At 40.3% G+C, this 22,699-nt stretch overlaps 3 non-coding genes across 3 annotated transcripts; 2 read left to right on the forward strand and 1 right to left on the reverse strand.

Moving 5' to 3' along the window:
* Window positions 1–4,987: 4,987 nt before the first annotated feature.
* LOC141650094 (small nucleolar RNA R71) lies at window positions 4,988–5,094 on the forward strand. The gene has a single exon (XR_012546155.1). It is a non-coding gene; the product is annotated as a small nucleolar RNA R71 (small nucleolar RNA).
* Window positions 5,095–7,674: 2,580 nt separating this feature from the next.
* Window positions 7,675–7,781, reverse strand: LOC141650089 (small nucleolar RNA R71). Its single transcript, XR_012546151.1, has one exon. It is a non-coding gene; the product is annotated as a small nucleolar RNA R71 (small nucleolar RNA).
* A 5,615-nt stretch (window positions 7,782–13,396) lies between these two features.
* On the forward strand, window positions 13,397–13,503 carry LOC141650095 (small nucleolar RNA R71). The gene has a single exon (XR_012546156.1). It is a non-coding gene; the product is annotated as a small nucleolar RNA R71 (small nucleolar RNA).
* Window positions 13,504–22,699: the final 9,196 nt, after the last annotated feature.

Genomic DNA, 22,699 nt, shown 5'->3' on the forward strand with positions numbered 1-22,699 from the left:
ATTTGTCATTTTGGATTCTTTATAGTGGGAGAAAAAAGATAGACACCTCAATATTACCGAGGTGGGAGTCCTTTGAATGGTGCTAGGACTCAAAAACTCATAACTACCAAGAGTCCAAAACAACTCTATAAATGAGCTAAACTAAATGTTATATAAGCTATACAAGTCATGTCAATCATGTAAACAAGGGATAAAAACAACAAAGCAAGAAGAGGGGTAGGAGACTCACAATGGAATAGGTCGAAATGCTAGCATAAGCCATCAACCCCGCACTTGTGTAGTCCTCCTTCATGCTTTGTTCAACCATCAATCTTCAATCATATCATCACCACTTTCCTCCCTAGAACCGAAGGATTCACCATCATCTTCTTCTTCATTTGAAATTGAACCTTGCTCTTCATTATCATCTTCATCATCATTTGACCCACTACCTTCTTCATCATCAACGACCTCCTCACTCTCCTTAGTTTCCTGGGCATCTCCTTCTTCATCTCTAGAAGCTCATGGAAAGAACACTTTCCTATCCGCTCATTCCGGCAAAGAACTCATGGGATCAAGGAGTCCTTGCCTAGAAAGGTGGTAAAGGGGCGGATATTAGGTGTAATAAGCGTTCACCCGATCATTGTAGGCCTCTTTATGGATATGTTTCATGAATCGCACCATGTAGTCATTGCCCGTCACAAAACTAGGAGCATTTGTTGTGAACTCTTTGTAGGCAAATGGGTAAGGAGGTACCACTAGGGAGGAGGTTTCTTTACTCGGAACTTGTTGTTGTTGCTTGATGATACTCTTGGTTTTTTTTTAGACGGGGAGAAGGTAGTTGCTCCGGTGAGTGGAAATGCGGCAGATCTTACTTGGCAAGAAAATTGAGTCGGCATCCTTGATGATCCATTCATAACCTTGGGCGGAATTCTCATGTTGTACCCAATGAAATTTGTGAATCAATGATTGCATATCAAGGATATTTATTCCTTTAACCGGTTTGTATGCTTTATATTTGTTGAATTGTGGATTAAAGTGCGTTGCCAACTTTGTTATCAAGCCTCCATTGACAATAAAGGCCGCGCCATCCTTCCCATTTTCAATGTCCAACCATCTCTTAATCAACAAGTGAAGAATATTGTAGTCGTTGGTGGACTTCCCATTGACATTCATGAAGGATTCAAGGTAGACAATATCTAGCTCGGTTAAATGATTAGCTTCTTTTCGGGCTATCAAAGTGTTAGCCACAAACTTATGCCAATACCTAATACCCGGACGATGAATGTATAAGGCATGGCATTCCTTGTAAGTGGTCAACTCATGACCGGCAATGGCCTTTTAAAGGGGTTCGGCATTAAACCCCGGAGGCTTTTTGAAGAAGCTTCGATGGTCTTTGAGCCCGAATACCTCACCTAGATCACTTTTGCACATTGTCCTACTCTTGTTTTCAAGGCGAAATTTGACATATTTTCTTTCCTCAATGTTATACTCCCTCAAGGAACTAATGAATTCCAATGTCAAGGAGGGGTAAGTAAACTCATTCATTTCAAAAAGGGTGGATAACCCCATAGACTTGAAAAATGCCTTTGTTTGTTCAAGCACACCCAATTTATCCAAGGTATCTTGGCACACAAATTTAGTAGAAATAATCTTTTTCTTGGCTAAAGATTCGAATGCAGTTCTATGCTTATCGGAAATAAAAGTTACCTCCGGAATTTTTTTCAATTGCTCAACTTCCGGGACAGTGGTAGTAACTTCTCCAATAGCATCAATGGTATTCCTATCTTGCTCCCTTTGTTGTTGAACCACTACTAATGCCTTTGAAGCAAGAGCTTGTTGCCTCTTGGATAATGTTGGTGCTTTGGGTGCCTTTGTATTACTTTTGGTCCTTACCATGATTTTCCTCCTTTCAAGTTGATATCAACAAACCTAGACTAAGCTTGAATGCTCCTTCCTTCTTCCAATTTCAATCAAATGCTCAATCAATTTGGGGTTTTAGGATTTCACCCTAACCCTAGAAATTTTGATTGAATTTATGGAGATTTTGATGTTGAATGGTCTTCTTGTTGACAAAGGAGTGATTTAAATTTGTTTAGAGCAAGTTTGCAATTGATTATGGTGAATTTGGTTGATGAATTTGTATTTTTGGATGAGAGGATTGATGTTTGTAGTGAGGGAAAATGTGTGTTTGTGTTTGAAGAAGAGGAAAAATGAAGAGTGCAAAATTGGTTTAATAGCAGGTCGGGACGGGCGTCCCAAATTGGAGAAGGGCGGATTTTTAGACAGTGCAAAATTTGCACTCTGGGGACGGTCATCTTGAGCTTAGGTCAAGTGGGTTGACGTCTGCGACGCTCGTCGCGAGCTGAGCTCGGGCAGATTTCTTCCTAGCACACAATTTCAATTCTTGCCTTGTTTTAGCTCCCACGAGCTGAGGTGTGCTCGTGGGGATCCCTTTCCCACGCCATTTTCTTCTTCAATTCTTATGGGTTGCACTTTAAAGGCTTGGTTAGCCTAGGCAATTGCCTCCCCATACTTGATCATCAAACACTACACATTCAAAACACATCAAAATCCATCCCTCACTTGCTCTCTTGTTTCACAAGTTAAACAACAAGGCATATAAAATGCATTGCAAAAATTGAATAATGTACAAGTTAAATGAAATGCAAGTTAAGAGGTTAGAATATTTACAAATGGTAGTTTAGGGAGGACTCCACCAAACTCTCCTTTTCTTGAGAAGTGTCAAGAGGGTAAAGCAAGGATGTTGTTGATGTTACTCAATGTCTTGAAGAAGTAGTCAAAAGCTTGTTCATTATTATGATAGAGGTCTAGCATAGATCTTGGCATATCGTTGTCTTCATTCATGTAGTAGTCCGAGTCAAAGGGATGACAAGGATCTACATAGCCTTGGTCTAGAGTCATAGCATTCCCAATGTAAGGGTTAACAAGTCCTTCAAACTCGTCATCCCATAGACCACATACTTCCTTTGCTTCTTTCCCTATGTTGGGTGGATCATGAGTTGGCAAGAGCAACTCTTCTTCCTTGTTAACATGGCCAAAGAGGCCTTAATCAATACTTGTCATGGGTGAGCTTTGCAGGCTCTCATTCTTGTTGTGAAAAATTCCATGCTCTCCGAATAGAGCCACTTCAACATCATCAATATATTTCTTCCAATTGGGCGGTGTTTCTTTACCCTTGAGATTTCCATATTTCACTTGTCCTTTGAATGGAGATTCCATCTTCTTCTTGTCACCTTCCCGGCTATAGTGATCAACCATAAAGCATGTCTCAAGCAATTTAGAAGCTGTCATAGTCTTGTCAAGATTAAAGGTGATTGTTTCATCACCAACTTCAAGTGTGAGAATCCCATGCTTCATATCAATCACCGTTCCGGCGGTGTGTAGGAATGGTCTTCCTAGAATGATTGGAATGTTGGAATCTTTCTCCATGTCAACAATAACAAAGTCCACCAGTATGAAAAACTTTCCAACTCTCACGGGTATATCTTCCCATACCCCTAGTGGCTTCTTTGTTGTCATGTCCGCCATTTGTAAGGTCATGTTAGTGCACTTGAGCTCTCCCACTCCTAGCCTTTCACATACCAAAAATGGCATGACACTCACACTTGCACCTAGATCACATAGTGCTTTATTTGATTGTGTTGTCACCAATGGTACATGGAATGGAGAAGCTTCCCGGATCCTTGAGCTTGGGTGGGGAATTCCCTTGAAGAATTACACTACTTATCTTTGTGAAGGCAATGGTTTCCAACTTCCTTATAGACTTCTTCTTGGTAAGGATATCTTTCATGTATTTTGCATAGGCCGGAACATGGTCTATTAGCTCCGTGAATGGTATAGAAACCTATAAGTTCTTTACAATCTCCATGAACTTTCCAAGTTTCTCATCAAGATTGGGCTTGGCTTGGCGACTTGGAAACATATCTAATCACAATAAGCTCTTTCTCAACTTCTTTGGCCTTCTCTTCATTTCTCTTCTTTGATGAGTCATTGGTAGTTGGCTCTACCACCTTAGAATTCATTTTCAATAGTTCAATCACATCACTTTGCTTGACATTCTCTTCAACAACATCCTCTTCAATGGGTATCTTAGGTTCCTCATACCTCGTACCACTCCTCAAGTGGATGCCACTGATAGTCTCATGTCTTGTAGGAGGATTACCTAGAGGAGGTAATGGTCCTTTTTGATTTTGGAAACTTGAAGAGGCCAGTTGGGACAATTGAGTCTCCAACATCTTGGTGTGAGCAAGGATATTAATGATGGTAGTGTCTTTGGCTTGGCTATCTCTTTGCATTTGGGCAAAGAAATCTTGTTAGCTCTTTTGCATTTGGAGGACCGCTCTTTGAACATCAAAAGCTTGGGCATTGGATTGATTGTAAGAGGGTTGGTTTTGGTTGGTATGCACTTTAAGTAGGGTTTCTCATTGGAGGTGGGGTGTATGTGGGTTGAGGATTTTGAATATTTTGGCTTTTGTATGAGAAGTTTGGGTGGAATTTGGTATTTTAATTGTAATAGTTGGAGTAAGGGGTGCCATTCTTGTATGCTTGGAAAGCATTCACTTGCTCACTTGTGCCCCTACACTCTTGTTGATCATGTCCCAAGGTTCCACAATTCTCATACACTCTATTTAGGATAGAGGAAGTTGTCACCATGGCATTAACATGTTGCTTGGATGATTGAGAAGCCTTATTCATCTTGGCTAGGGCCTTCTCAAATTTCAAGTTCATTGTGTTAATATGGGAGCTTAGTTGAGCACCCAAATCGGCACTCAATTGTGTGACGGAGTCAACTTCATGTCTCCCTCCCCTAGTAGCTTTTCTTGGCCAACTATATTGAGAGTTATAAACCGCCATCTCTTCTATCTTTTCCCAAGTTTGGCTGTCATCCACCTCGGTGAATCTTCCATTAGAAACCATGTTGAGCACATTCCTTGCATCTTCATACAACCCATTCCAAAATTGTTGAACAATAAACCATTCACTTAGTCCATGATGAGGACAAGAGCGACATGTATCTTTAAATCTTTCTCATGCCTCATATAAGGACTCTTCATCTCTTTGCTTGAACCCGGTGATTTGGGCTCTTAACATGTTGGTTTTCTCTGGAGGATAGAACTTCTTGTAGAAGGCAAGTGCTAACTTCTTCCATGAATCAATACCAAGAGTAGCCTTGTCTAGACTTTTTAACCATTGTTTTGCGGTTCCGATCAAGGAAAAAGGAAACAATGCCCATCGAATTTGATCTTGAGTCACCCCCATTTATGAGATTGCATGACAATAGTCACAAAAAGTCTCCATATGTAAATGAGGGTCCTCACTAGGCATCCCTCCAAATTGACTTCTCTTAACTAATTTTATGAATGCGGATTTGGCAATGAAATTACCGGTTAAGTGAGGTGGTGTTGGAGTACCATTTGGTAGGTTTTCCTCGGTTGGTACGGAATGAGATGAAAACTTAGGCATTGTAGGTTGATTTTGTGGTTGGATTGGGATTGGGTTTTCCTCTCCTTGTCTTGCAAAAGGGTAGGTAAACTCAACAGTATCCGATTGGACGATACCAATGTCCACAAGTTCTCCAATACCCACAATTGTAAAAGTTCCTCTAATAACTCTTCTAATATTGGTCAAGGTTCTTTCAATCTCGGGATCAATAGGTAAAAGTCCACCTTGTGATCTTCTAGACATGCAAAAATCAAACAACTAGAAAATAATTAAAACTACCTTGAGGAATTTGACTTCCCCAAGGCTAAGAAAGACACAACTAAAAACAACAAATGATAATAATTCAATTGAACACCGTCCCCGGCAATGGCGGCATTTTGATGAGGGAGTTGGAATGTCGTCGATTCTCCCTATCAAACAATATTTATAATCTCAACTAACTACTCTTAGTAGAGTGGTAAGTAAAGGTCGGATCCCAAGGGATGGATGTTGGATTAAGTTATCGGTTTAAAAAGCTATGTCTTAGGGTGTCACAATTTGGGTTGAGTTTGAGGTTTTCAATCTAAACTACTTAACAAAGAAGAGTAAACAAATGAAAGTAAAGCAAAGCAAGTAAATAGGGTTTGCAAACAATTGATTAAGGCACTATGGTGTCATGGGTTCATAGAGGAATCATGGTGAAGATCAAACAAACAAGTTTACATAGATGCAAGCAAATTATTGTTGTAGTGGAATCGAGTTAGTTTATATCTTACAATTCCTAGGAAGATTTGGGTCCCGGAGCCGAGTCAGTCAAGACTGTACAACACCTACAAGTCGACTTAGTTTCTTCCTATTCAACTATATGCATGGTCTAACAAGGCTCGAGATAGTTTATATCTTACAAGTCTTGTTGAATGGATAGGAGATTCATGCTAGATTGTCAATCAAGCATTTCATCAAGCATAACATGTGCATAAGTTGAAACTACAACAAGCAAGCAATCATATGAAAACACATTAAATTAAGTATGGATCTACCCCCATGATTAATTCCCTTAATCCCCCATTAACCCTAGCTAGAAGACTACTCACTCATGATCATGGTAAACATGCTAATAAGGGTGTCAATCATACTAACAAGGTTAAACATGGTGAATGACTAAAGTAATGAACAAAAATAAAGCAAAGGGTAAAAGGGATTATACCAACTTAAGGATGATCCAAATAATAAGCAAAGAATAATAGAAGAACACTTGATGAATGATGAAGAGTTGTCAATTCTTCAATAAACCCAAATAGTCTTCAAATAACCCAACTAAATCTAAGAACAATTGAATGATTAAAGAAAGATTAAGATTGAATTCAGGATTACAATGTAATTAACCTACTAAAACTTGATTAGGAATTGGTAAATAACTTGATGATTAATCCCCTAACACAATGGGGTATTTATACTAAGTACAAGTATTAGGGTAACTAAGGGCTTAAATGACAACTAAGTCCCTAAGAAGAAGATTAACGCCTTGCAAGTCCTTAAGGAGCCTCACGACCTCCCTATGTTGGACGCTCAAACCGCATAGGGAACCGCCCAGCCTGAGTGTGAGACGCTCGGTCTGAGCTCGGGACGCCCGGGTTGTTCCTCAGGACGCTCGGCTGCTCTCTGGACGCCCCGATCATAGGTCAGCATGGTTTCCTCTTCTTTGACTGCCTCAAGATCCGTGGGGATCATTGAGGGGTCATGGGGGGGTCTTCATCATTGCCCAATCTACTTGTTCTTTCTACTTAGGCCTTTAGTATCGGTCTCCTCGTTGTTGCTTCGTCGTTAGATGTGATCCATTTAGCTCCAAATTGCTCCATAAATGCAAGGTTTAGCATTCCTCTCCTACCAAGGACACAAAACCTCAAAGAATACGCAAAGTGGGAAGCTAAAGATAAGAAACAACCCTAACACATGTAAGAAAGCATAGGAACGAGGCTAGTTCGGGGGCTAAAAGTGTACAAGTATGGTCAAGTATGCTCCCAGTTTCAGCTCTTTTCTTCGTGTTGTCTTCTTCACTTCTCTTCATTTATTCTTTCATAAATGGGGGTGACTCAAGATCAAATTCGATGGGCATTGTTTCCTTTTTCCTTGATCGGAACCGCAAAACAATGGTTAAAAAGTCTAGACAGGGCTACTCTTGGTATTGATTCATGGAAGAAGTTAGCACTTGCCTTCTACAAGAAGTTCTATCCTCCAGAGAAAACCAACATGTTAAGAGCCCAAATCACCGGGTTTAAGCAAAGAGATGAAGAGTCCTTATATGAGGCATGAGAAGGATTTAAAGATACATGTCGCTCTTGTCCTCATCATGGACTAAGTGAATGGTTTATTGTTCAACAATTTTGGAATGGGTTGTATGAAGATGCAAGGAATGTGCTCAACATGGGTTCTAATGGAAGATTCACCGAGGTGGATGACAACCAAACTTGGGAAAAGATAGAAGAGATGGCGGTTTATAACTCTCAATATAGTTGGCCAAGAAAAGCTACTAGGGGAGGGAAACATGAAGTTGACTCCGTCACACAATTGAGTGCCGATTTGGGTGCTCAACTAAGCTCCCATATTAACACAATGAACTTGAAATTTGAGAAGGCCCTAGCCAAGATGAATAAGGCTTCTCAATCATCCAAGCAACATGTTAATGCCATGGTGACAACTTCCTCTATCCTAAATAGAGTGTATGAGAATTGTGGAACCTTGGGACATGATCAACAAGAGTGTAGGGGCACAAGTGAGCAAGTGAATGCTTTCCAAGCATACAAGAATGGCACCCCTTACTCCAACTATTACAATTAAAATACCAAATTCCACCCAAACTTCTCATACAAAAGCCAAAATATTCAAAATCCTCAACCCACATACACCCCACCTCCAATGAGAAACCCTACTTAAAGTGCATACCAACCAAAACCAACCCTCTTACAATCAATCCAATGCCCAAGCTTTTGATGTTCAAAGAGCGGTCCTCCAAATGCAAAAGAGCTAACAAGATTTCTTTGCCCAAATGCAAAGAGATAGCCAAGCCAAAGACACTACCATCATTAATATCCTTGCTCACACCAAGATGTTGGAGACTCAATTGTCCCAACTGGCCTCTTCAAGTTTCCAAAATCAAAAAGGACCATTACCTCCTCTAGGTAATCCTCCTACAAGACATGAGACTATCAGTGGCATCCACTTGAGGAGTGGTACGAGGTATGAGGAACCTAAGATACCCATTGAAGAGGATGTTGTTGAAGAGAATGTCAAGCAAAGTGATGTGATTGAACTATTGAAAATGAATTCTAAGGTGGTAGAGCCAACTACCAATGACTCATCAAAGAAGAGAAATGAAGAGAAGGCCAAAGAAGTTGAGAAAGAGCTTATTGTGATTAGATATGTTTCCAAGTCGCCAAGCCAAGCCCAATCTTGATGAGAAACTTGGAAAGTTCATGGAGATTGTAAAGAACTTATAGGTTTCTATACCATTCACGGAGCTAATAGACCATGTTCCGGCCTATGCAAAATACATGAAAGATATCCTTACCAAGAAGAAGTCTATAAGGAAGTTGGAAACCATTGCCTTCACAAAGATAAGTAGTGTAATTCTTCAAGGGAATTCCCCACCCAAGCTCAAGGATCCGGGAAGCTTCTCCATTCCATGTACCATTGGTGACAACACAATCAAATAAAGCACTATGTGATCTAGGTGCAAGTGTGAGTGTCATGCCATTTTTGGTATGTGAAAGGCTAGGAGTGGGAGAGCTCAAGTGCACTAACATGACCTTACAAATGGCGGACATGACAACAAAGAAGCCACTAGGGGTATGGGAAGATATACCCGTGAGAGTTGGAAAGTTTTTCATCTTTGGTGGACTTTGTTATTGTTGACATGGAGAAAGATTCCAACATTCCAATCATTCTAGGAAGACCATTCCTACACACCATAGGAACGGTGATTGATATGAAGCATGGGATTCTCACACTTGAAGTTGGTGATGAAACAATCACCTTTAATCTTGACAAGACTATGATGACTTCTAAATTGCTTGAGCCATGCTTTATGGTTGATCACTATAGCCGGGAAGGTGACAAGAAGAAGATGGAATCTCCATTCAAAGGACAAGTGAAATATGGAAATCTCAAGGGTAAAGAAACACCGCCCAATTGGAAGAAATATATTGATGATGTTGAAGTGGCTCTATTCGGAGAGCATGGAATTTTTCACAACAAGAATGAGAGCCTGCAAAGCTCACCCATGACAAGTATTGATTAAGGCCTCTTTGGCCATGTTAACAAGGAAGAAGAGTTGCTCTTGCCAACTCATGATCCACCCAACATAGGGAAAGAAGCAAAGGAAGTATGTGGTCTATGGGATGACGAGTTTGAAGGACTTGTTAACCCTTACATTGGGAATGCTATAACTCTAGACCAAGGCTATGTAGATCCTTGTCATCCCTTTGACTCGGACTACTACATGAATGAAGACAACGATATGCCAAGATCTATGCTAGACCTCTATCATAATAATGAACAAGCTTTTGACTACTTCTTCAAGACATTGAGTAACATCAACAACATCCTTGCTTTACCCTCTTGACACTTCTCAAGAAAAGGAGAGTTTGGTGGAGTCCTCCCTAAACCACCATTTGTAAATATTCTAACCTCTTAACTTGCATTTCATTTAACTTGTACATTATTCAATTTTTGCAATGCATTTTATATGCCTTGTTGTTTAACTTGTGAAACAAGAGAGCAAGTGAGGGATGGATTTTGATGTGTTTTGAATGTGTAGTGTTTGATGATCAAGTATGGGGAGGCAATTGCCTAGGCTAACCAAGCCTTTAAAGTGCAACCCATAAGAATTGAAGAAGAAAATGGTGCGGGAAAGGGATCCCCACGAGCACACCTCAGCTCGTGGGAGCTAAAACAAGGCAAGAATTGAAATTGTGTGCTAGGAAGAAATCTGCCTGAGCTCAGCTCGCGACGAGCGTCGCAGACGTCAACCCACTTGACCTAAGCTCAAGATGACCGTCCCCAGAGTGCAAATTTTGCACTGTCTAAAAATCCGCCCTTCTCCAATTTGGGACGCCCGTCCCGACCTGCTATTAAACCAATTTTGCACTGTCTAAAAATGAGGAAAAATGTGTGATTATGGTGAATCCCGTACTTTTGGTTTAATAGCAGGTCGGGACGGGCGTCCCAAATTGGAGAAGGGCGGATTTTTAGACAGTGCAAAATTTGCACTCTGGGGACGGTCATCTTGAGCTTAGGTCAAGTGGGTTGACGTCTGCGACGCTCGTCGCGAGCTGAGCTCGGGCAGATTTCTTCCTAGCACACAATTTCAATTCTTGCCCTTGTTTTAGCTCCCACGAGCTGAGGTGTGCTCGTGGGGATCCCTTTCCCGCGCCATTTTCTTCTTCAATTCTTATGGGTTGCACTTTAAAGGCTTGGTTAGCCTAGGCAATTGCCTCCCCATACTTGATCATCAAACACTACACATTCAAAACACATCAAAATCCATCCCTCACTTGCTCTCTTGTTTCACAAGTTAAACAACAAGGCATATAAAATGCATTGCAAAAATTGAATAATGTACAAGTTAAATGAAATGCAAGTTAAGAGGTTAGAATATTTACAAATGGTGGTTTAGGGAGGACTCCACCAAACTCTCCTTTTCTTGAGAAGTGTCAAGAGGGTAAAGCAAGGATGTTGTTGATGTTACTCAATGTCTTGAAGAAGTAGTCAAAAGCTTGTTCATTATTATGATAGAGGTCTAGCATAGATCTTGGCATATCGTTGTCTTCATTCATGTAGTAGTCCGAGTCAAAGGGATGACAAGGATCTACATAGCCTTGGTCTAGAGTCATAGCATTCCCAATGTAAGGGTTAACAAGTCCTTCAAACTCGTCATCCCATAGACCACATACTTCCTTTGCTTCTTTCCCTATGTTGGGTGGATCATGAGTTGGCAAGAGCAACTCTTCTTCCTTGTTAACATGGCCAAAGAGGCCTTAATCAATACTTGTCATGGGTGAGCTTTGCAGGCTCTCATTCTTGTTGTGAAAAATTCCATGCTCTCCGAATAGAGCCACTTCAACATCATCAATATATTTCTTCCAATTGGGCGGTGTTTCTTTACCCTTGAGATTTCCATATTTCACTTGTCCTTTGAATGGAGATTCCATCTTCTTCTTGTCACCTTCCCGGCTATAGTGATCAACCATAAAGCATGGCTCAAGCAATTTAGAAGCTGTCATAGTCTTGTCAAGATTAAAGGTGATTGTTTCATCACCAACTTCAAGTGTGAGAATCCCATGCTTCATATCAATCACCGTTCCGGCGGTGTGTAGGAATGGTCTTCCTAGAATGATTGGAATGTTGGAATCTTTCTCCATGTCAACAATAACAAAGTCCACCAAAGATGAAAAACTTTCCAACTCTCACGGTATATCTTCCCATACCCCTAGTGGCTTCTTTGTTGTCATGTCCGCCATTTGTAAGGTCATGTTAGTGCACTTGAGCTCTCCCACTCCTAGCCTTTCACATTCCAAAAATGGCATGACACTCACACTTGCACCTAGATCACATAGTGCTTTATTTGATTGTGTTGTCACCAATGGTACATGGAATGGAGAAGCTTCCGGATCCTGAGCTTGGGTGGGGAATTCCCTTGAAGAATTACACTACTTATCTTTGTGAAGGCAATGGTTTCCAACTTCCTTATAGACTTCTTCTTGGTAAGGATATCTTTCATGTATTTTGCATAGGCCGGAACATGGTCTATTAGCTCCGTGAATGGTATAGAAACCTATAAGTTCTTTACAATCTCCATGAACTTTCCAAGTTTCTCATCAAGATTGGGCTTGGCTTGGCGACTTGGAAACATATCTAATCACAATAAGCTCTTTCTCAACTTCTTTGGCCTTCTCTTCATTTCTCTTCTTTGATGAGTCATTGGTAGTTGGCTCTACCACCTTAGAATTCATTTTCAATAGTTCAATCACATCACTTTGCTTGACATTCTCTTCAACAACATCCTCTTCAATGGGTATCTTAGGTTCCTCATACCTCGTACCACTCCTCAAGTGGATGCCACTGATAGTCTCATGTCTTGTAGGAGGATTACCTAGAGGAGGTAATGGTCCTTTTTTATTTTGGAAACTTGAAGAGGCCAGTTGGGACAATTGAGTCTCCAACATCTTGGTGTGAGCAAGGATATTAATGATGGTAGTGTCTTTGGCTTGGCTATCTCTTTGCATTTGGGCAAAGAAATCTTGTTAGCTCTTTTGCATTTGGAGGACCGCTCTTTGAACATCAAAAGCTTGGGCATTGGATTGATTGTAAGAGGGTTGGTTTTGGTTGGTATGCACTTTAAGTAGGGTTTCTCATTGGAGGTGGGGTGTATGTGGGTTGAGGATTTTGAATATTTTGGCTTTTGTATGAGAAGTTTGGGTGGAATTTGGTATTTTAATTGTAATAGTTGGAGTAAGGGGTGCCATTCTTGTATGCTTGGAAAGCATTCACTTGCTCACTTGTGCCCCTACACTCTTGTTGATCATGTCCCAAGGTTCCACAATTCTCATACACTCTATTTAGGATAGAGGAAGTTGTCACCATGGCATTAACATGTTGCTTGGATGATTGAGAAGCCTTATTCATCTTGGCTAGGGCCTTCTCAACTTTCAAGTTCATTGTGTTAATATGGGAGCTTAGTTGAGCACCCAAATCGGCACTCAATTGTGTGACGGAGTCAACTTCATGTCTCCCTCCCCTAGTAGCTTTTCTTGGCCAACTATATTGAGAGTTATAAACCGCCATCTCTTCTATCTTTTCCCAAGTTTGGTTGTCATCCACCTCGGTGAATCTTCCATTAGAACCCATGTTGAGCACATTCCTTGCATCTTCATACAACCCATTCCAAAATTGTTGAACAATAAACCATTCACTTAGTCCATGATGAGGACAAGAGCGACATGTATCTTTAAATCTTTCTCATGCCTCATATAAGGACTCTTCATCTCTTTGCTTGAACCCGGTGATTTGGGCTCTTAACATGTTGGTTTTTCTCGGAGGATAGAACTTCTTGTAGAAGGCAAGTGCTAACTTCTTCCATGAATCAATACCAAGAGTAGCCTTGTCTAGACTTTTTAACCATTGTTTTGCGGTTCCGATCAAGGAAAAAGGAAACAATGCCCATCGAATTTGATCTTGAGTCACCCCCATTTATGAGATTGCATGACAATAGTCACAAAAAGTCTCCATATGTAAATGAGGGTCCTCACTAGGCATCCCTCCAAATTGACTTCTCTTAACTAATTTTATGAATGCGGATTTGGCAATGAAATTACCGGTTAAGTGAGGTGGTGTTGGAGTACCATTTGGTAGGTTTTCCTCGGTTGGTACGGAATGAGATGAAAACTTAGGCATTGTAGGTTGATTTTGTGGTTGGATTGGGATTGGGTTTTCCTCTCCTTGTCTTGCAAAAGGGTAGGTAAACTCAACAGTATCCGATTGGACGATACCAATGTCCACAAGTTCTCCAATACCCACAATTGTCAAAGTTCCTCTAATAACTCTTCTAATATTGGTCAAGGTTCTTTCAATCTCGGGATCAATAGGTAAAAGTCCACCTTGTGATCTTCTAGACATGCAAAAATCAAACAACTAGAAAATAATTAAAACTACCTTGAGGAATTTGACTTCCCCAAGGCTAAGAAAGACACAACTAAAAACAACAAATGATAATAATTCAATTGAACACCGTCCCCGGCAATGGCGGCATTTTGATGAGGGAGTTGGAATGTCGTCGATTCTCCCTATCAAACAATATTTATAATCTCAACTAACTACTCTTAGTAGAGTGGTAAGTAAAGGTCGGATCCCAAGGGATGGATGTTGGATTAAGTTATCGGTTTAAAAAGCTATGTCTTAGGGTGTCACAATTTGGGTTGAGTTTGAGGTTTTCAATCTTAACTACTTAACAAAGAAGAGTAAACAAATGAAAGTAAAGCAAAGCAAGTAAATAGGGTTTGCAAACAATTGATTAAGGCACTAGGGTGTCATGGGTTCATAGAGGAATCATGGTGAAGATCAAACAAACAAGTTTACATAGATGCAAGCAAATTATTGTTGTAGTGGAATCGAGTTAGTTTATATCTTACAATTCCTAGGAAGATTTGGGTCCCGGAGCCGAGTCAGTCAAGACTGTACAACACCTACAAGTCGACTTAGTTTCTTCCTATTCAACTATATGCATGGTCTAACAAGGCTCGAGATAGTTTATATCTTACAAGTCTTGTTGAATGGATAGGAGATTCATGCTAGATTGTCAATCAAGCATTTCATCAAGCATAACATGTGCATAAGTTGAAACTACAACAAGCAAGCAAGCATATGAAAACACATTAAATTAAGTATGGATCTACCCCCATGATTAATTCCCTTAATCCCCCATTAACCCTAGCTAGAAGACTACTCACGCATGATCATGGTAAACATGCTAATAAGGGTGTCAATCATACTAACAAGGTTAAACATGGTGAATGACTAAAGTAATGAACAAAAATAAAGCAAAGGGTAAAAGGGATTATACCAACTTAAGGATGATCCAAATAATAAGCAAAGAATAATAGAAGAACACTTGATGAATGATGAAGAGTTGTCAATTCTTCAATAAACCCAAATAGTCTTCAAATAACCCAACTAAATCTAAGAACAATTGAATGATTAAAGAAAGATTAAGATTGAATTCAGGATTACAATGTAATTAACCTACTAAAACTTGATTAGGAATTGGTAAATAACTTGATGATTAATCCCCTAACACAATGGGGTATTTATACTAAGTACAAGTATTAGGGTAACTAAGGGCTTAAATGACAACTAAGTCCCTAAGAAGAAGATTAACGCCTTGCAGGTCCTTAAGGAGCCTCACGACCTCCCTATGTTGGACGCTCAAACCGCATAGGGAATCGCCCAGCCTGAGTGTGAGACGCTCGGTCTGAGCTCGGGACGCCCGGGTTGTTCCTCAGGACGCTCGGCTGCTCTCTGGACGCCCCGATCATAGGTCAGCATGGTTTCCTCTTCTTTGACTGCCTCAAGATCCGTGGGGATCATTGAGGGGTCATGGGGGGGTCTTCATCATTGCCCAATCTACTTGTTCTTTCTACTTAGGCCTTTAGTATCGGTCTCCTCGTTGTTGCTTCGTCGTTAGATGTGATCCATTTAGCTCCAAATTGCTCCATAAATGCAAGGTTTAGCATTCCTCTCCTACCAAGGACACAAAACCTCAAAGAATACGCAAAGTGGGAAGCTAAAGATAAGAAACAACCCTAACACATGTAAGAAAGCATAGGATCGAGGCTAGTTCGGGGGCTAAAAGTGTACAAGTATGGTCAAGTATGCTCCCAGTTTCAGCTCTTTTCTTCGTGTTGTCTTCTTCACTTCTCTTCATTTATTCTTCTATATTCCCGTGCCATGCTCTGTGTATTCCTTCATGTCCACTCCGCGGTGCTCATTTCATTCCTTTGCTCCATAAATGCATCGTTCCTGCATTAAACACCGAATAGCGGAAGTATCGACATTCTAGCATAAAAGGCATATAATTAATATAAACTAGCACGAAAACCGTATCAAAAGTAACTAAGGGGAGGCATAAATATGTATATAATTATGACTCATCAAACTTTTCCCAAACCATCTCTTTGCTTGTCCTCAAGCAAAGCATCACACAATTACAAAAGGCAATCATACAAATGGCGAATAAACGACTCAGAGCTAATGTTGATGCACATACAAATCCCAAGCTATCCATATCTGTAACAAAGTAATGACCAAGGTGTACCAATAAAAAAAATTCAAAGGCACGGGTAATAGAAAATGCAGCTCAAGTCTCATATCACCATACTATAGACAAATGCCAAATACCTCTCGATCTTGCAAGACAAATTAGTTGGATTCTCGTGGATTCACTCATGCACTCATAAGTATGGGTGATTTATATGTGAAGATAGAAAGAAGTAGAAACACTCACTCAACTTATGAAACATGCATGCAATCTAATGTGATAGAAATTTCTCCAACCAATACGCATTCACAATAGAGATAAAAGTGCAGCGTTGTGTTGCAAGCTAATTCACCACCTAAGCTAAAGGATCCAGGGAGTTTTTTATTCCTTGTCATATCGGTCATCTTGCTATTAGTAAAGCTCTTTGTGATTTAGGAGCTAGTGTCAGTGTCATGCCTTATTCTATATGTAAAAAGTTAAATATGGGTCAAATGAGTGTTACTAATATGACCTTGCAGATGGCTGACCGATCTATTAAACACTCATTGGGTGTGTTGAAGGATGTGGCAGCCAGAGTGGGGAAATTCTTCATTCCAGTTGACTTTGTTGTCTTAGATATGGCTGAGGACACCCAAATTCCTATCATCTTGGGTAGACCATTACTTCACACAGTGGGGGCGGTTATAGATGTTAGGAGAGGGAGACTGACATTGGTTGTGGGGGATGACACAATTGTTTTCAACTTAGAAAACGTTTTGACACATCCCATAATAAAAGAAACTTGTCATAGTATTGATATTGTTGATTTTACTATTGATGAGGGTCTTGCTATGTGTTTGAGTAAGGATCCTCTGAAGATTGCCCTAGTATCTGATTCAGCTGCTGAGACGGGTTCATGGAGTAAGGAAGTTGATGAGATTGGGAAGCTGCTGACTGGAGAGGAGTTCCCAAAGCAAAAGGTATACAGCTTAGGGGTAGTCCATCTAAAGCTACTGAGTTAAAGAAACCTGAACTCAAACCCATTCCCTCTCATATTAAGTATGAATTTTTGGATGACTGTGAGATGAACCCAGTAATTGTCAATGCTAGCCTAACTGAAGGCCAACTATCTGCTTTGTTGGCTGTTTTGAAAACTCATAAAAAGGCCATTGGGTATAGCATTGATGATTTATAAGGTATTAGTCCTGATTTTCGTATGCACCGTATTCGTTTGGAAGAAGGTCACAAACCTAGTGCGCAAGGTCAGAGACGGTTAAATCCTCTAATACAGGAGGTAGTAAGGAAAGAGGTACAGAAATTACTTGATGCTGGCATTATTTATTCTATTTATGATTCTAAGTGGGTCAGTCATATCCAAGTTGTACCTAAGAAGGGAGGTACTACAGTAGTAAAGAATGATAAAAATGAATTAATTGCTACTAGACTTGTTACAGGATGGAGAATGTGTATAGATTATAGGAAGCTGAACTCAGCTAATAAGAAAGACCACTCCCACTTCCCTATATTGATCATATGTTGGAAAGACTATCATGCCATAATTATTTTTGTTACCTAGATGGCTACTTTGGATTATTTCAGATACCCATTCCTGACGATCAGGAAAAGACCACTTTCACATGTCCATATGGTGTATTTGCTTATAGGAGGGTGCCTTTTGGTTTATGCAATGCCCCAGCTACCTTTCACCGTTGTATGATGGCCATATTTTTTTATTACATAGAGTCTATTATGGAAGTCTTTATGTATGATTTCAGTGTTTATGGTACTGACTTTGATGTTTGTTTGAGAAATTTGACTAAGGTTTTGCAGCGCTGTGAGGAGAGCAATCTTATGCTCAATTGGGAGAAGTGCCACTTCATGGTTACTGAAGTTGTGGTACTTGGTCATTTGGTGTCAGGTAAAGATATCCAAGTGGATAAAGCTAAGGTTGAGGTAATTGAGCAACTACCGTCTCTTTATTAAAGATTTTTCAAAAATTGCTCAACCTCTAACCCAACTTCTCCATAAGGATGCACCTTTTGTGCTTACTGATGAGTGTGTTAAGTCTTTTGACAGGATTGAACAGGCTCTTATCCCAGCTCCAATAATCTGATCTTCGGATTGGAGTCTACCTTTTGAGATAATGTGTGACGCCAGTGATTATGCAATGGAGCCGTTTTGGATTAGAGAAAAGATAAAGTGTTGCATGCTATTTATTATGCAAGTAAGACTCTTGATGATGCGCAGATCAACTATGCTACTACGGAGAAGGAGCTTCTTGCAGTTGTCTATGCTTTAGACAAGTTTAAAGCTTATCTTGTGGGCTCTAAGGTGATTGTTCATACTGACCATGCAGCATTGAAGTATCTTTTGACTAAGCAAGAAGTTAAACCGCGATTTATTCGTTGGATTTTATTATTACAAGAATTTGATTTAAAAATTCGCGATAAGTCGGGTGCAGAGAATGTTGTTGCAGATCATTTGTCTCGTCTGAGATTTGCAGGAAAAGAAATATTGCCTATTGATGATTTTTTTCCAGATGACCACCTTCTAGCTATTACTACGGGTACTCTGTGGTTTGCAGATTATGCCAATAATTTGGTTGGAGGTATTCTTCCTCCTAACTTATCTTATCAGCAGAAGAAGAGATTTATGCATGATGTGAAGCGGTATTTCTGGAATGATCCATACTTGTTCCGAGAGTGCGCAGACGGTTTTATAGACGGTGTATTCCAGAGGGTGAGGTACATGCCATTATCTCTCACTGTCACTCTTCTTCTTATGGTGGTCATCATGGTCCATCTAGGACCTTTGCTAAAGTGATGCAACCGGACTTCTTTTGGCCAACTATCTTGAAGAATGCTACTAATTTTGTCCGTTCTTGTGATGCATGTCAAAGGACAGGTAATATTTCGCAAAGGCACGAGATGCCTCAAATTGGGATCTCAGAGGTAGAGATTTTTTATGTTTGGGGTATTGACTACCAAGGGCCATTCCCTACTTCTCATGGGGATCAGTATATCTTAGTAGCTGTTGATTATGTTTCTAAATGGGTGGAAGCCATTTCCACTCCTACTTTTGATGCTAAGGCAGTTGTGAAGGTGTTTCAGAAGATCATCTTTCCACAGTTTGGAGTACCTTGCGCAGTCATTAGTGATGGGGGTAAGAACTTTAATGAGCGTCATCTTAATTCTTTATTGAGGAAATATGGCGTTACACACCGTAGAGGAGTGGCCTATCATCCACAAACTAATGGGCAAGTGGAGGTTTCTAATAGAGAATTGAAGCAAATCTTGGAGAAGGTAGTGATCAAGAATAGAAAAGATTGGAGTCGTAAGCTTGATGATACTTTATGGGCTTACCGTACTGCATTCAAAACCCCGATTGGAGCATCGTCATATCGTCTAGTCTATGGCAAATCTTGCCATCTACCTGTGAAGCTCGAGTACAAGGCTATGTGGGCCATAAAGGAGCTAAATATGGATCCCTCACTGGCGGGTGAGAAAAGATTGATGCAGCTGAACGAGCTTGATGAGTTTCGACTGCGTGCATATGATAGTGCTCGAGTATACAAGGAGCAAACAAAGAACTGGCATGACAAGCACATCTTGCAGCGAGAATTCAATGTTGGTGAAAAGGTATTATTATTTAATTCTCGTTTGCATTTGTTCCTAGGTAAGCTAAGGAGTAGATGGTCATGACCGTTCACAGTTGCTGAGGTGAACAAATTTGGGTCAGTTACACTACAAACAGACAAAGGTGAGACTTTTAAAGTAAATGGGCAACGTTTGAAGGTCTATTATGATGGTGCCTATGTTGGGGTGATAGAGGCCGTTGACCTCTTCACCATTGATTCCTCTTACTGATGAGGTAATACGGTCGTGCGGGACCACTTAAACCAGCGCTACCGAGAGGCAGCTCGGAGTTTGACTTGTAATAATTTGTAATTTAGGAATTTAATTTCATAATCGTATTTAATTTATGTTATTTATTGTGTTTTGAGTGAAGCAAGGGAGGGAATTTAACGTATTTGTGAAGTATTTATGCGGAGAAGGCGGAAATAGGCGAAAACTTGACGTGTTGAGAAAAAGACGGACAAACTTGAGTACTCGATCGAGTCTACTTGCACTCGATCGAGGAACCTGGATTATATTACAATTTAATTAAATGTCGAGAGTTGGTGATTTTGAAAACTGGATACTCGATCGAGTACCCTGCTTGAACTGGGTTCCGTATTTTAATTAGTCGTCCTATTCTAATTTATCAACTCTTATTACTCATTCCTTGTTCATTCCGTCATATACTTCACTCCTTTCTCTCATAGATCTATATCACCCATTACTCTAAATCACTCATATCATCATCAAAATTCATTCTAATTTGTGCTAAATTGATTTATTGCAAATTCATTAATTCCTTTGTGCTTATTTGTGTGATTAATTGCTCAAATTTCTTCAAGTAATTGTCTCATTTTCTGCTCTTAATTGGTCCGAAAATTTTAATTTTGTTGCTTGTTTCTTGTGTTTATTGCTTTGAATCTTCAATTCCCCATATACAATTACTATTTCCTTGCTTTTTAACCCATTAATTGATGAATTACAGGCCTAAATTCGAAAATTTCAGATTTAGGGTCTATATTTTCGGGTTGATTTTATGCATTAAATTGGTTGGTAATTGTGTTTATTTGCTTGGAATCTTCATTATTTGTCATATAATTGCAATTCCCTTGCCATTTACATAGTTTATGTGTGATTTTCGACCTCAAAATCAAAATTTTTGACTCATTTTGTCTTAAAAACGTGAGCTATTTTTGGCATTAAATTGGTTTGTAATTGTATGATTGTCTTTTGTAGGAATGTCGAACCGAGGACAAAGCAACAAGAGACAACGAGAGACGCACGCTCCCGTCCGTCAACCCGTGGTAGTAGAAACTTCTGAGGAGGAAGAAGAAGAACTTGGACCAATTCCTGAATTCCAATCTATTCAATTCCGGGACAATGAGCAAAGGGCGAAATTTGTGGATTTGATGGAGAATTATCATATGTCTCCAACTCGGTGTGTGGATAGAAAAGTATTACGTACTTGTTTGATTTACCAAATTGGGTTATTAGGCTTGTTTGATTTACATGAGCTCTCTTATGGACCGTTGACACTTGAGATTTTGAGTTCCTATGTCTATCTACCACAAGAACATACGATCAGTTTAAATTGCTTAATGTTGAGCGTTCCTTGACTTTTGATCAGATTTCTGAGTATTTAGGCCTTGACCCTCATATTGATGGTGCTTTATATACCGATGTGGGATTATCTGTTGTTCGACACTTACCCCTTTTCACTGGTTATGCTGACGCAGTTGTCAGTTCCATGGCCTTAAGTGATGTGCAACATGTTTGTTTAAGACTGTTTTTGAGAATGATGAGTTATCTATTGTTTGGGAGGCATGATAGGAGCAAGGCTCATTCCATGGAGGTGTTGTTGCTTGCTAGTTATTTAAACCCCTTTCAGGAGACCCCCTTCCAGTTTAGCCCTCCCGCTCTTATTTGTATGGCTCTTGACTATATGACTGGGAAACATACTAATTTAGATTGTGGAGCCATCATCAATAGGTTTGCGAGTCGGATTTGTAACTTTCAGGGTGAGGCTCCTTATGAGCCGATGCTTGACCATGAGCCTTTGGTGGATGATTATTACTTGAGATATGGTGTCCCTTATATCGACATCATTGGTAGCACCACTCATTACTGGAAGGTAAGGGGTAATTTATGGATGAGATTGCCTAATGATAAGCTACCTATAATTTCTGCTCTTGAGGAGGATGAGTCTGTTCATCGTCCTCCTCCCCGTACTTACTTGTTACCAGATGATTTGCTTGTTACTTTGACCTCTTCTAGCACTACCACTACTACCGGCGGGCGCCGTAGACCACGCCGAGCACCACCTACTCAGTTACCTGGCTCTTTCCAGCCACAGCCTACTACTCCTTCTTTTGGATCTCCTTCACATTATGGTTATCACTTTGACCCAGTTGTTGAGAGGGAGGTGAGGATACATGAGGGGATAAACACTTCCTTGACTAATAGGCGGTTGTGGGAGCAGATAGAGGCTACTTCTTTGACTGAGGGGCGTCAGTACACTGGCTCTGCGCCGAGTTACTACACTACTCCTGGGGGATGATAGTCGTGTCTTTCATCTTTATGGTGTCACTCCTGTGGAGTTTGGTCAGTTCAGTCAGGATTATGGTATTCTTGGTCGTCCTTTTTTTACACTCTTATTCGGCCGGATATGCCTGTTGGTGGCTTTGCGGAGGATGTTGGGGTTCCTCTTTCTCAGAGAGGTCAGTTTGGAGCTTTTACTTCTGGGACAGCTGGTGGATCTAGTAGTGGTGTACTAGAGGTCGTGGTCGACGTGGAGGCCGTGCTGGCTGTGTTCCTGACCCAGATATGGATACCCTGTTTAGGGAGATTGATGAGTTTGATGATGCCACCC

This window comes from Silene latifolia, chromosome 3 (assembly GCF_048544455.1).
Source record: "Silene latifolia isolate original U9 population chromosome 3, ASM4854445v1, whole genome shotgun sequence".
NCBI lineage: Eukaryota > Viridiplantae > Streptophyta > Magnoliopsida > Caryophyllales > Caryophyllaceae > Silene > Silene latifolia.